Source organism: Rosa rugosa, chromosome 3 (assembly GCF_958449725.1).
Source record: "Rosa rugosa chromosome 3, drRosRugo1.1, whole genome shotgun sequence".
In the NCBI taxonomy this organism is placed as follows: Eukaryota; Viridiplantae; Streptophyta; class Magnoliopsida; order Rosales; family Rosaceae; genus Rosa; species Rosa rugosa.
In genome coordinates, this window is record NC_084822.1 from 30303591 (window position 1) to 30316509 (window position 12919).

At 42.2% G+C, this 12919-nt stretch overlaps 1 pseudogene; it reads left to right on the forward strand.

Moving 5' to 3' along the window:
- The first annotated feature begins 725 nt into the window (after positions 1–725).
- Positions 726–11179, forward strand: LOC133735697 (pentatricopeptide repeat-containing protein At2g20710, mitochondrial-like; annotated as a pseudogene).
- Positions 11180–12919: the final 1740 nt, after the last annotated feature.

Sequence of the window (12919 nt, forward strand, 5' to 3'; positions counted from 1 at the left end):
GATGGAGGCTACAGCAAGGATGTGATGGAGATGATGGAGCTTGCCGTAGCCTCCATCCATGTTCATATTTATTTGTTTAGGGTGTCCTAGAACGGTAGTATATTAATCTAGAAACAATTCCATAGGCACACACTGATAGAGAGAGTCGCTAGTCGCTAGATGAGAATAAATTAGGCAAAAGCAACCTATTTTAGTGTAATCATAAATGCAATGATAATGTCGACAAATGTTTTTAAGAAATATCTTTGTCTTTTTAATAAAAAAAATAAAGGAGAAGACATTTACATAGTCTAAACTAATGTTACCGAATTAAATAATAATGCTAGGGATAAGGCATTAGACAAACTTTTCGATCATGTATGTTTGATATATATATATATATATTGAGAACCACTCAAATGAGGATTAGTTGAAGATTTTCTAATCAACGGTTTGAGAGGCCCACTTTTTGATTACCATTACGGCAATATATTCATAACTATAATTTACAATTATAAACATGAACTGTTCATGTTTGACAGATTTTGTTCCATTAATTTAATCTTGTTCGATACTTTAATGGTAACCAATTTAGCTGAAAGTTTACAAAAGTGATCTACTCATATAAATCTAAAAATTAAACCATTGAGATGACGAAAGGCGGTCAAAAAGCTGGTGTAATAATCAATCCCTCAAAGGCTCAAATATATATTCGGTGAATAGTGGAATCGTCGTGTTTATACTTCTGGCTTTGAAGGGTTTGAATGTAAAACCCCAACATTACTCCCACATTGTGAAATTGATAAGCCTCAGAGAATGACGAACCTTCTTCGTTCAAATCCATGGCGCGGCAATGCCATTTCTAGGGTTTTCGGCGCATTATTCTACTCCACCAATGCCCTAGCTTCCCCACCCTCCTCACCACCCCCACTTCAGTCTCTGCACCGCAGGATTTCCTGGCTCCAAGACCAAGATCTCAAGGCTTCTATTTTCCCAATTCTCAATCACTGGGCTTCAGAAGCTAGAGACGTCAATCAACTGGAGGTCCAAGCTTTCATCGTGAAGCTCCGTAAATCCAATCACTTCAACCACGCCCTCCAGGTCTTGTCGTGGATGAGCGATGAATTGAAGCTCAATTTGACTCCAGGAGACGTTGCTGCTCGGATAGATTTGATCTCGAGAGTTCACGGCCCCGAAGAAGCCGAGAAGTATTTTGATGGCGTTTCGGAGCAATTGAAAGGTTTGCAAGCTTATTGTGCTCTCTTACATTGCTATGCTCAGCATAGATTGTTGGATAAGGCTGAGAGTGTTTTTGGAAAAATGAAGGAGTTAGGTTTTGAGATAAGAATTAGGTCTTATAATTCAATGTTATGGCTATGTTTTTGGACTGGTAATCATGGAAGGATAGATGTTTTAGTGAAAGAGATGGAAGAAAAAGGCATTGATTATAACTAAGGCACTTTGATGGTTAGGTTGTATTCGTATGCAGCCATTTCGGAGATAGGCCGAATGGAGGAGGTTTTGCTGAAGATGGAAGCCCATCCTCTGGTCACTATGAGCTGGCGTAGCTATGTTATTGCAGCCAATGCTTTCTTGAAGGTTGGAGAATTGGAGAAGGTATTGACATTGCTGAAAAGCTCAGAGAAACTCATTAGCAATAGCACAAGGAAAATTGCTTACGAACACCTGCTTTCTTCATATGCTGCTATTGGGAAGAGAGACGAGGTTGATAGAATCTCGAATTTGTATAAAAAATTTGGGAAAGTCCTATAGTTATCGTCATATGTTAGTTGCATTGCTGAAAATGGATGACATTGATGGTGCTGAGAAGCTTGTGGAGGAATGTGAATCTGAATCCAAGAAGTTTGACATTCAGATAGGCAACTTGATGGTCAACGCTTACTGCAAGAAAGGTTATTTGGAGACGGCCAAATCCTTTGTAGAGAAGCTTGCAGAGAGTGGAAAGGAGAATGTAAGCACATGGTGTCTTTTGAGCAAGGGATATTATAGGAATGGGTGTGTGGCGGAGGCATTGGAAGCAATTAAAAAGGCAGCAAACTTGCCATGTCAACCAGGATGGAGGTTCAATCATTCAACTTTGGCTGCATGTCTTGTGTACTTGAAAGAGAACAGAGATGTGGAAACAGCTCATGAATTGCTGAGTTTACTGACAGGAAAGGGTCATATAACGACAATTTTTTGTGAGACCTTAAAAAGTTGTGTTAATGGTGAAACCCAGGTTCTGAGGTCTATAGGGGGTGAACAAGAAAATCATTTGAAGGATAAAATTCAGGACGGAGAGTTGGAGACTATGGATAGTGGAGCCCAACAATGTGGGTAAGCATGAATAGATATCTATGGAAGGTATGTTGTTTGACTTGTTTCTGTACCAAAAGGTGAATATCTATAAAAAATCACCTTTTTTTTAATGCTTCAGATGTCTTTGGAGCTGCTAGCTTATTTTTCAGAAATTTGCGAAAAGGCTATTTTCATACATGCTATTGTTGTATTTATGATGGGTTCTGTTGTAGGAGAATGGAATTGTGTGTATTATTGATAATAGGAGCCCTTTAAATAGGGAGTTACAAGGTACCCAAAAAGGTAATAGAATCCGATTACAATTGAATACCTAGAACACATTCCTATTACAACTCTAACCCTAGTTTGTAGAGGCACACATTATGTTGATATCCTTCAACACTCCCCCTTGTGCCGCTCAAACTTGGTGATGACGCTTTAATTGTTGCCTCGTTAAAAACCTTGCCAGGTAACAAAAACCCAGTGGGACAAAAATAACCCTGGTCGAAGGACAAAAAGAGCACAACACGTCCTTCACTCTTCGAGATCGAACATGTAGACATCATGCCTCCCCCTGATGTCAATATCCCTCCCTGATTGCTACAATCATGGGAGTTCGGATAACTTTCTTAATCCGATGCTTTTCACATGTTTCTCGAAGGTGGATTTTGGTAACGACTTAGTAAATAAGTCCGCTACATTATCCTCAGATCGGATTTGGTTCACTTCAATATTTAGAAGTGCCTGTTGTCATTTTGATGGAGGGGAGGAGGAGCACGGAAGGTGGCATTTTGCCTTGTGGGGTCCGATCCCACACTTCCGTTATCTCTTTTCTCTGTAGGGATAGAACAAGCCCATATCAATCGTACCTCTAAAGTATCGAAAGATTGTCTTTATACCAATCTAATGACGTTGCGTTGGCGCGGGGCTATGTCTAGCCAACAAGTTCATAATAATTGAGGTGTCCGGTCTTGTATTGTGCTAAGTACAATAATGCGCCTATTGTACATAAGTAAGTACTTCTGCTATTAACACGTCTTCGTCATCATCCCTGGGACGAAACGGATCCTTTTTAGGGCCAAGACTACGGACGACCATGGTGCATCTTTGACTTTATCAAAAATGTCTCTTGACACGGTATACAAGTTCTGAATTTAGACAAAACCGTGTTCTCCCAAGGTCATTCCTCTCAAACTCGGATTTCAGGTGTTCAGCGGTTTTCCTTAACTCACAAGGGTTCCAATTATGTTTATCAACATAAACCGCGACAATTGCAAATCCGGAACTTGTCATGGAAACGCGTGGGGATAGTTCATCATATCCCTTCCCAATCAAGTAGTCACTTTAGTGAGCGTTTCAACCTCGTTGCAAACGCGCTCCGTGGTCTAGAGCCACTTGACTTGGGTAAATGAAGTTCACAAGAACCTTCATTATATTCCGTATCTAGATCCCCATAAAGATATGTAGTGACCACATTTGTAAGCTGCATGTTCAGTTATTTTGGAAACTACCAAACTGACAAGGTAGTGGAGTGCAATGACATCCATTACGAGAGAATATGTCTTCTCGTAGTCGATTCCAGGGCGTTTTGTGAAAGCCTTGCGCCATAAGGCGAAATTATCATCTCTTTTTCTCATCACGCTATCTAACAATGACCTATTAATGTCAACAGGTTTTATGTTAGGAGGTGTTGGCATCTCAGGCCCGAAATCCTTCCTCTTCGTTAGTGAATCCAATTCAACCTGGATCGCATTCTTCCATTTAGGCCAATTTTCTCTACGTTGGCATTCTTCAACGGAGTAAGGTTCGATGTCATTGGTCTCAATAATTCCACGTCCTCATGTACACTAGTGTAGTTCGTAGAGATCTCTATATTCTCAGGAATTGGTTTTAACATTGAGGCGTCCCCCAACGATGTCTCTTGGACATAACCACAATCCAAAATATTCTCATGAGACGGATTTTGAGTACAATGATCAATGGATCAAGTTGTGCCAAACTCGCTCTCCTCTTAGGGCGAGAATCCATCGATCGAACCTATGGGTCTCCTACGCTCTCTAGCGGAACCCATGGCCTATGACGCCATTATGCCACCTTGTGGCGTCACCATACCACCATCCATGGTGGTGGTGCCGTACCCATCTTCTCTGGGTGACACCATGTCCTCTTGTGGGGACATCAATCCTTGCAGGCATGTTTGCAGCAGGTATATGTGATCTCGTCACTTTTAGGGGATCAAGATGAGACATAGTACGGACAGACCACGACAATTCCTGTCGTTCCTGTTGAACATTGACGTTCTAATCTCCCCCTAACGACGGGAAGACTGTCTCATCAAAGTGACAATTCGCAAATCTAGCGAAATAGAGATCGCCTGTCAAGGGTTCTACGTAGCGGACTTATATATATATGCATTCGTTGCAATGACTCATGTTGATGCGCTGTGGCGGCGCAATTGGCACATGAACCGCACACTCAAATATGCATAAATACGAGATATTAGACTCGAACCCAGTCACTAGCTGTAACGCAAATAAAAGTTGAGTGGCTGCTATGAGTCGTAGACGAATTAGCATAGCTGCATGCGATATTGCATAACCCAAGCGGAAATATTGGTGCGCATTACCAATGTCCGGGCTACCATCGTAGTCGTTTAATGGTGGCTTTTCCGCGAGACCAATTGGGTGTGTACATGGGAATATGATACTTGATATCAATACCCAATGACATGCAATAGTCATCGAAAATTGTCGATGTAAACTCTCTAGCATTATCAAGTCAAATTAACTTAATGGGATGATCTGGGTAGTGAGCCGGTAGCCATATGTTATGTGCTAGGAGTGTAGTATAAGCAGCATTACGAGTGGATAATGGCACAACACGTGACCAGCGTGTTTGCGTATCAACCAACACCATAAAACATCTATACGGTCCGCAAGTTGGGTTATCAAATCCATAGAATTCCCTTAGATTCTTTGTAAGAATGGAATTATTTCCTCAATCTCCTTTGCATAGGATGGTCTCAATCCTAAATAACAGGCTTTACAGAACGAAACATGGGCTTTATAATCAACCAATGAGGCTTTTGGTTAAGCCATAATGTCACAATAGACTTGAGAAGTAGAGAGAGGAGTTTATGGCGTCAATGCCATGTATTTGCCGCAGGGGGTAGGCGGCGCCGGCCATGTATGGCCGGTCTTTGCACAATCATGGCGCCATGAGGCGCATGTGCAGCTCCTCGAACCAATTCTTGGTTCTTACTTTTCTTCGTTCTGAAAATGGATGTCCGTGTAAAGTCTTTAATACACGGATCATCATGTCAAAGCCTATATGTGTCAGAATCCCATAAGTCATCTCTCATGACATGGTTGGATTCAATAACTCAAATAGTGGTTGCATACAACCCACTAGAGCGACACATAAGTTTCTCTAATACTCGTTTATGTCCATAGTCATTAGAGGTGATGCAAAGGAACTCTGTCCATTCTCATAATGTGTTTCCACATGAAAACCATTTGGCTCTTATAAAGTTCGAATTAAGGTATGTCCAAGACATTAAGTAAAAGAATTGACACTTTATTAATAGCCAATGATTACATCAAAGTTTCCAAAAATCTAATCCAAAATAAAATCAAACTAAGACCATTGTAGTCACTCTATCCGTTTGGTAACTCCAATCAAATAAGACCAGGAAAGTAGAGAGAGATGTTGGTGGAGCAAGGCTCGCTTAAGTACCAATAATCTCAATGACTTTCCTAGACATCACATTTTATTGGGTCCGCCACATAAGAAAGAGTTAATACAATTGTCATTTATTGACTAAGGCAAATTGCCATTACAAAAGTTCTTGGAAAATAAAAAGGACTAATCTAATCAAAGTCTGCTGCATCCTTGTGCAATTCATCTTCAGCTTTGAAGTCCTCTATGGTGAGATTGACATCTCCACCATCTTCTTCTTCTTCTGCAAGGTACACTTCTTGCTCCCTCAGGTCCCTATATGCCCTGTATCTTGAAGCTAGTTCCTCGCTTGCCTTGCATTGCTTGAACCAATGCTCAATTGATCCATATTGATGACACTCATCATTGTAGTTGCCTCCCTTTAATTGAGGTGCACGTTGCGGGCGTTCCCTAGGAGGGTTGGTGCCACCACCACGACCCATTGGGCCACCATTACGGCTAGGGATACCACGACCCCCTCTCCCACGTGTGGCATTACCACTACGTGTATCCACACCAAACTTGCGGTTTCCTTCCTGGTTAGGGCGGTTATATGGGCCCATACGTCCCTCATGTCCCCCATTCTTAGGGTACCGCTCCTTGCGCCCTCCTTTGGGTGCATTATAATTCGCCTCATGAACGCTCTTAGTTCTAATGGGCCTTGAATTATAATTCCTCACGAGTATGTTATCATGTTTCTCAGCTACAGATATGATATTGATAAGCTGATGAAACCTCGTGATCCGTCCAGCATTGACTTCAGTACGATATTGCTTTGATATCACAATGGCTGAAACGGGGAAGGTGGAGAGAGTCTTCTCAATTAGCTCTTGCTCTGTGATAGGTTTTCCACAAAATCTCAACATGGATTGTATGCGAAGAGCTTCTGAATTATATTCAGCAACAGACTTGAAGTCAGCAAAGCGCAGATTGTTCCATTGAACCTTCAAGTCAGGGAGGAGGGAATCTTGGACATTGCCAAAGCGCTCTTCTAGCGCTACTGTGGGCCCCGGAAAATTTATCGAGCTTAAATTGAGATCATTCAACAAGTTATTTATTTACGATCTCGATAAATGTCAAGATGCTCGAGAAAATTTTCAGAAATTTTCATAAAGTGAAATCCTCAATTTAGGAGTTGGATAATAAGATACACGTCACGACAAGTTCGTGGAAATTTTCGAGGAATTTTTCGGATACCGGAGGTAATTATTACAATTTTTCAAAGTTTTGACATTTTGGAAATCATTTAAGAAAATAGAAAATGTCGTGGACCAATCTGGGCCGTCTGTTGACTCCACCGCTTGATCTCCACCGTTGGATTTGAGTTGTTTGGACTATAAATCCCGTGGAAGGGACCAGATTGCATCAGAAACATCGAGAGAGATTGAGAGAGGTCGACCCATTCTTGAGACTCGGCGACCCGATCACGTGACCCGACCGGAGTGACGCCGTCCGGCCACCCCACGACGGCGCGCGGCCACCAGAAGCTTCATCTCGGTTTCGCCTACCTCCCTACATCCTCAGATCGTCCATGCACCGACGGTGAACGGAGTAACAACGGCAGGAAGCCCCGAGCTTTCTCCGGCCACCTCTGCAACTTCCGGCGACCGATTAAGCTTCATTTGGTATGGAAACTCACCTCCTCGTCATGCCCAACACCTTAGTATGATTAGTTTTTCGATTTAATCAAGTTTTGACGATTTTGCGTTTCTGGGTAGCCACGGCTTCACCGTGTTCTTCGATACCGGTGACGTTTCGGGCACTTCTGGGCTTAGTTTCCATCTCGAGTTCATCTGTAGACGAGGAATTAAGAGGATTTCTGGGTTGTTGGCATCAAAATCTTCAACTCACCAACATTCCAGTTCCGGCAAGAGGTTCTGTAAACCCGAGCTTGATCAACGTAGAGTTTCGAAGGTATAATTTCAAACCTTGAATTAGAAGGCTGTTCTTGTGACGAATACGAACTTGTGGGCTGAAGGGTTCTTGAATTATTTCCGTCTTGGTATTTTGGTTAACTGTTGCCGGTTGGTTTTGGTTGAATTGTGTAGTTTTGGTAGTTTTGGAGGACAGATTGGATGAGTTGTGGTGTTTTGAATTGAATGAATTGTTGTGCTGTGGTTGAGATTGAGATATCCTGGTTATAAGTTTTGAATGCATAGGCAGAATGGGTTGTCGTGTATTTGATTTGAATGGACTTTGATGATCAAGTTTATGTTTTGTTGGTATTGCCTTGGCTGTTGGTTGAATGATATTGTTGATGCATTTTTATTCACTAGTATTTGGGTTTAGTGTTGAAGTAAAATTATGGGGAAAGTGGCCTAAAGTGATGTATGGGTGTCCTTAGTAATTATGCGACACAATCGTTAAGTAAAGAAAATAAATCAATATATATTGGGTGGCCCTAGTAAATCGGGTGCACTTAATATATATTTGGTCGATATCGTAAACTTCAAGTGAATGTTCGGTATTTTGGGTTACTTATCGAACAAGTCTCGATTGGTCAAAGTTGGTCAACTCCTGGTCAAACTAGGAAAAGTTGGTTGTACGATTTGTTAATCGTCGAGATTTCATATAATTGTTCAATGGATTATTAACGGTCGAAATGTCGGAATCTAGGACTCCAGTTACCCGAGGAACAGAAGGTTCGCAGCTCTCGGAGTACGTGAGAGAAAGCATCAGAATCCAGGTAGGGATTCAGGACTCTCCTCGGTTAGTGATTTTCTTATATTGTTATTAAGTGATGCATGTTAGTTGGTATGGTTTGGTTATGTTCAAATGCAATGCATACTAACCAAACCATGTGAGAAATGTGATGGCTTGAGAGCGAAGGGTGGCTCTGACTTCCTTGGGTTCGATCCCCAAAACCTCCGGAGGGTTAGTTACACCGGTCGGACGGTGAGCGATCGCAATGACGACCCGATCCGTGTGTGTAGCTAGGTAGCGGACGCTCTCGCTACGCTTACCTGGTGATAAATTAAATTGAGGTAAGGTCGTGTGGTGGGTCTATGGGACCGGCCATCAGGTAAAACTTGGATTTGGCGCCGTAGTTGTTTAAGCATCATGCATCAGTTTTCAAATTGAAAAACATTAAAGTTTGTCGTTTCTTTTAAACACTTGGATTAAGCATGTTTTCATACTGAGGCCTCAATAATTTATTTACCGATTTTCAAATCTAGTCGAGATAGAGTTCCTGTTGAGCAGCGAGGACGAAAGCTCACCCCTACAACAGTGTGGATGCAGGTACTGTGGACTGGTGACGGGACAGTAGCGGACGGAGCTGGGTGTGCGGAACAAGTTCGGTAAATCATTGTTTGGATTCTGTTTTAGATTCTATTTCTCGAACTTCGTGTTTCGGAACTTGTGGATATTTAGCATCGTGTCAAATTTAGTCGAATTCTCTTTCATTGAAATTCATACTTCGTGTGATCCTTATCCAAGTACTGGACGAGTGAAATAGGTTTTAACAACTCAAGTTTTTCACCTCAAAAATATTTGTAGCTTCCGTTGTGTTTATACGAAAAGTTTTCAAACAAAATGCCTAGCGGTTCTCTAGAATGTGAATCGAGCGTTCGGTTTATGTTTTAGAGGCTCGCGGCACTGTGACGTGCTTAAGCTGGTGAGGTGCAGCTTGGGGCGTTACAGCTACCAATAGCTCTCTTGCATCCTTGATCGACATATACTCCAATCTGAGTGCTTTGTCCATATGACATCGCATCAAGATGACTGCTTGAGCATGTTTTGCAAGTGTTGGGATGAACACAAGATCCGGGTTAGGTGCCTGGATTATGGGCAATATTCCCTTTGAGGTGAGATGGTTCTCAACATCGGTTACCCAACTGTGGTAATCCGAGCCTGTTGAGTCAAGCATGGGAAAGTCGAGTCTAGGTTCATTCGACATTCTGAAAATAAGAAGAGAAGATATATTAGTTTCGGAGTTAAACTTCCACGAAAACTAAAACAATAAGATTTCCGAGCTATGCTACCAAGAAATCAATTTCCAAGAATCTCTTTTGGATTAGACCAAACAATAATGTTTTTAATATGGTCACAATTTGATGCTTACGGACGCTCTTAGTCCAAGCATTATGAACACTCTTAGTTCATACGAACGCTCTTAGTTCGTTTAATTATGAACACTCTTAGTTCATACGAACACTCTTAGTTCGTTAAGCGTGAATCCCCACAATTCCGCTTTGTTAAATATCAAAATCATTTGGCAACATATATTCCAATATTTGCAGAAAATAAAAGGAATTTAAATACAAGAAAGCAGCAACCTTAATTATAAAAACTTACGTAATTGTTCTTGGCTTGAGGACACGCGCGTGTTGGAGCAGGCGTGTTTTTTTTCTCTGGGCTGTTGTTCTTTGGGCTTTCCTCCTTTTTTTTTCTCTCCTTTTTTTTTTTCTCTTCTGGGCCGGCCGGGTCCCTTTCCTTTTCTTTTTTTTTTCTTTTTTTTTTTTCTTGGGCCGGGTCCCTTTTTTTTTTTTTGTTCGGTCTTCTTCTTCTTCTTCGTTCGGTGCTGCGCGGCTTTAGGTGGCAAGTGTGGGCAGGGCCGAACTGGGCAGCGCGGGCGGACTGGGCAGGATGTGTGCAGGGCCGAGTGGGCGGGCGGACTGGGCAGCGCGGGCTGCAGTGGAGGCGGCTGGAGGGCTGTAGGCGGGCTGCAGCAGGCAGGTGCGCAGCAGGTCGGCAGGGGACGTGCGGCAGTGGGTTGCAGGCTTGCGGTAGGCCGGCAGGAAACAGTGCGGGCAGCAGGGGCTGCAGTGGGCTGCGGCTAGGCTGCTAGGGTGAGGCCGGTGTGCGGAGCTGCAGGGCGAGTAGCAGGGGGCTGCAGGGAGACCGGCAGGAGGCTGCAGAGGGGGGTTGGCTGGAGGTTGCGGCAGATTTTGGTCTTTTAGGGTTTTTTTTTTCTTTTCGGCTAGGGTTAGAACTCGTGCTGATAACGTGTTGTAGGAGAATGGAATTGTGTGTATTATTGATAATAGGAGCCCGTTAAATAGGGAGTTACAAGGTACCCAAAAAGGTAATAGAATCCGATTACAATTGAATACCTAGAACACATTCCTATTACAATTCTAACCCTAGTTTGTAGAGGCACACATTATGTCGATATCCTTCAACAGGTTCATTATATTTTGTCTTGGAAGAGAGTGCTACACTGCACACTCCAGGAATGGTTTGAGGGCTTAGTGGTTTAACCATGTATCTGAGATACTAGATACCTCTATGATATCTGGGAAAAGGCACTGTAGTGGAACTTTCATTTTCTTAGTGTAAGTTGAGTCCAGAGAGCAGCTTGTTACAGGTGGTACTTTTTGGAGTTGGCAACCTTTAGGTAATTTAGTCACTGCAGTATTATGGATGGATCCAAATGGTCTGGGCCTCTCCTTCTCCTGATGCCTGCTTTTTATTTAATTAACTTTGGCCAACATCCTGCTTGATGTTGAACTGGAGAGTAAAGATGGATTTTCTTGCCTGCCTGATGGGCAGTTGACAGTTGTGGAGACTTGCTAAACCCTCTGTCTCTGTGCATTGATATTATCTTTCTTGGTTTGAGTGGACATTCTCAAGGTGAGCTTCATCCTTTTGTTGCCGATGAAATAGACACATGTTACAAAGGACTTGGGTTCTTCTTTGCCACTGTTGTTAATTTTCTTTACATTTATTCTTAGCCATATAGGTGTAGTGTGATCATGACTTGCATATGGATTATTTCCCAAACACAGCTGAGAAAACCACCAATGATGTCCCTTTAATTATTAAATTCTCACACCAGCACAGCTAGGGGCACAAACACACCCATCTCCCTCTCACACCAGACCCCCATTACCTCTTTGATAACTAGCTTCACATTATAGTGAAGGTTGGTCCAAGTTGTTGGAATTGATCCGGCTTTGAGTGGTTGAGGGCAACCTTGCCTAATTTCATGTTTGGGTATCTATAAATAATGGTGAACTGCTCCACTTGATGTTGAAGAGCTTCATCCTCTCTATGACAGTATATTCAACTTCGAGAGAAACAAATGTCAGGACTCTTATGAATGAGAGAATATCCATCCCCTGTGGTGTTGCTGATATATGCAACACTATTATATGCCTGATGGCTTGTCTCTTTCTTTCCTTTAGATTCTGACCGTGGTTAATGAGTGAGGCTCCATTCTTGGCAACTGACCTTGTTTTTAATTTTATTTTCCACCGCCTGGGTCTTCTGGCTGTTCTATTAAGGTTGTTTTCTTGCTGTGGGCCTTTTGTGTCTACATTTTGCTGCAAAAAAGAGAGGAAGAAAGTTAATTTCTTTTTATTTATTTATTTATTTTATTTTTTTATCTATTGTGTGTCTGTCTGTGTTTGTTCTAGCTATGTGCTGCTTTGTTCTCTATATTGTCTTTTGGAATTATTACAAATTTTCCATTTGGTAAGCTCGCGACAGTTTACAATCTCAATATTGAGTACTGAAGGTTTGTTTTTGTTTTGTTTTGTTTTTGTGTGTGTGTGTGTGTGGGTTGGTGCAGTCTAAGTATATTGAACAGCTACAAGAAGTTAGGAGGTAAGTGCTGTGCTGATTGATGTAGCAGAAAGAACATACCCTGCATACTAGTAACAGTCACAAACTCACAATCTAATTGAATTCGATTATTGAACTTTGAAGCTACAAGAAGTTAAGAGTTAAGAGTTAAGTGCTGTGCTGATTCATGTAGCACAGTAGCAGAAAGAACTTCATTTGCTGTGTCTATTCCACTGAGGCCCCCGTGTGGAAATGCCATTGCAAGGGTTTTTGGTGCACTATTATATTCCACTGAGGCCCTGGCCGCCTCCTCACCCTCATTGTGCCAGTGCTCGATTATTCAATTGAAGAAGGTAGAGACGTCAAGCAACTAGAGCTACAAGGCTTCCATCAACAAGCTTCCTTAATATTTAGGTAC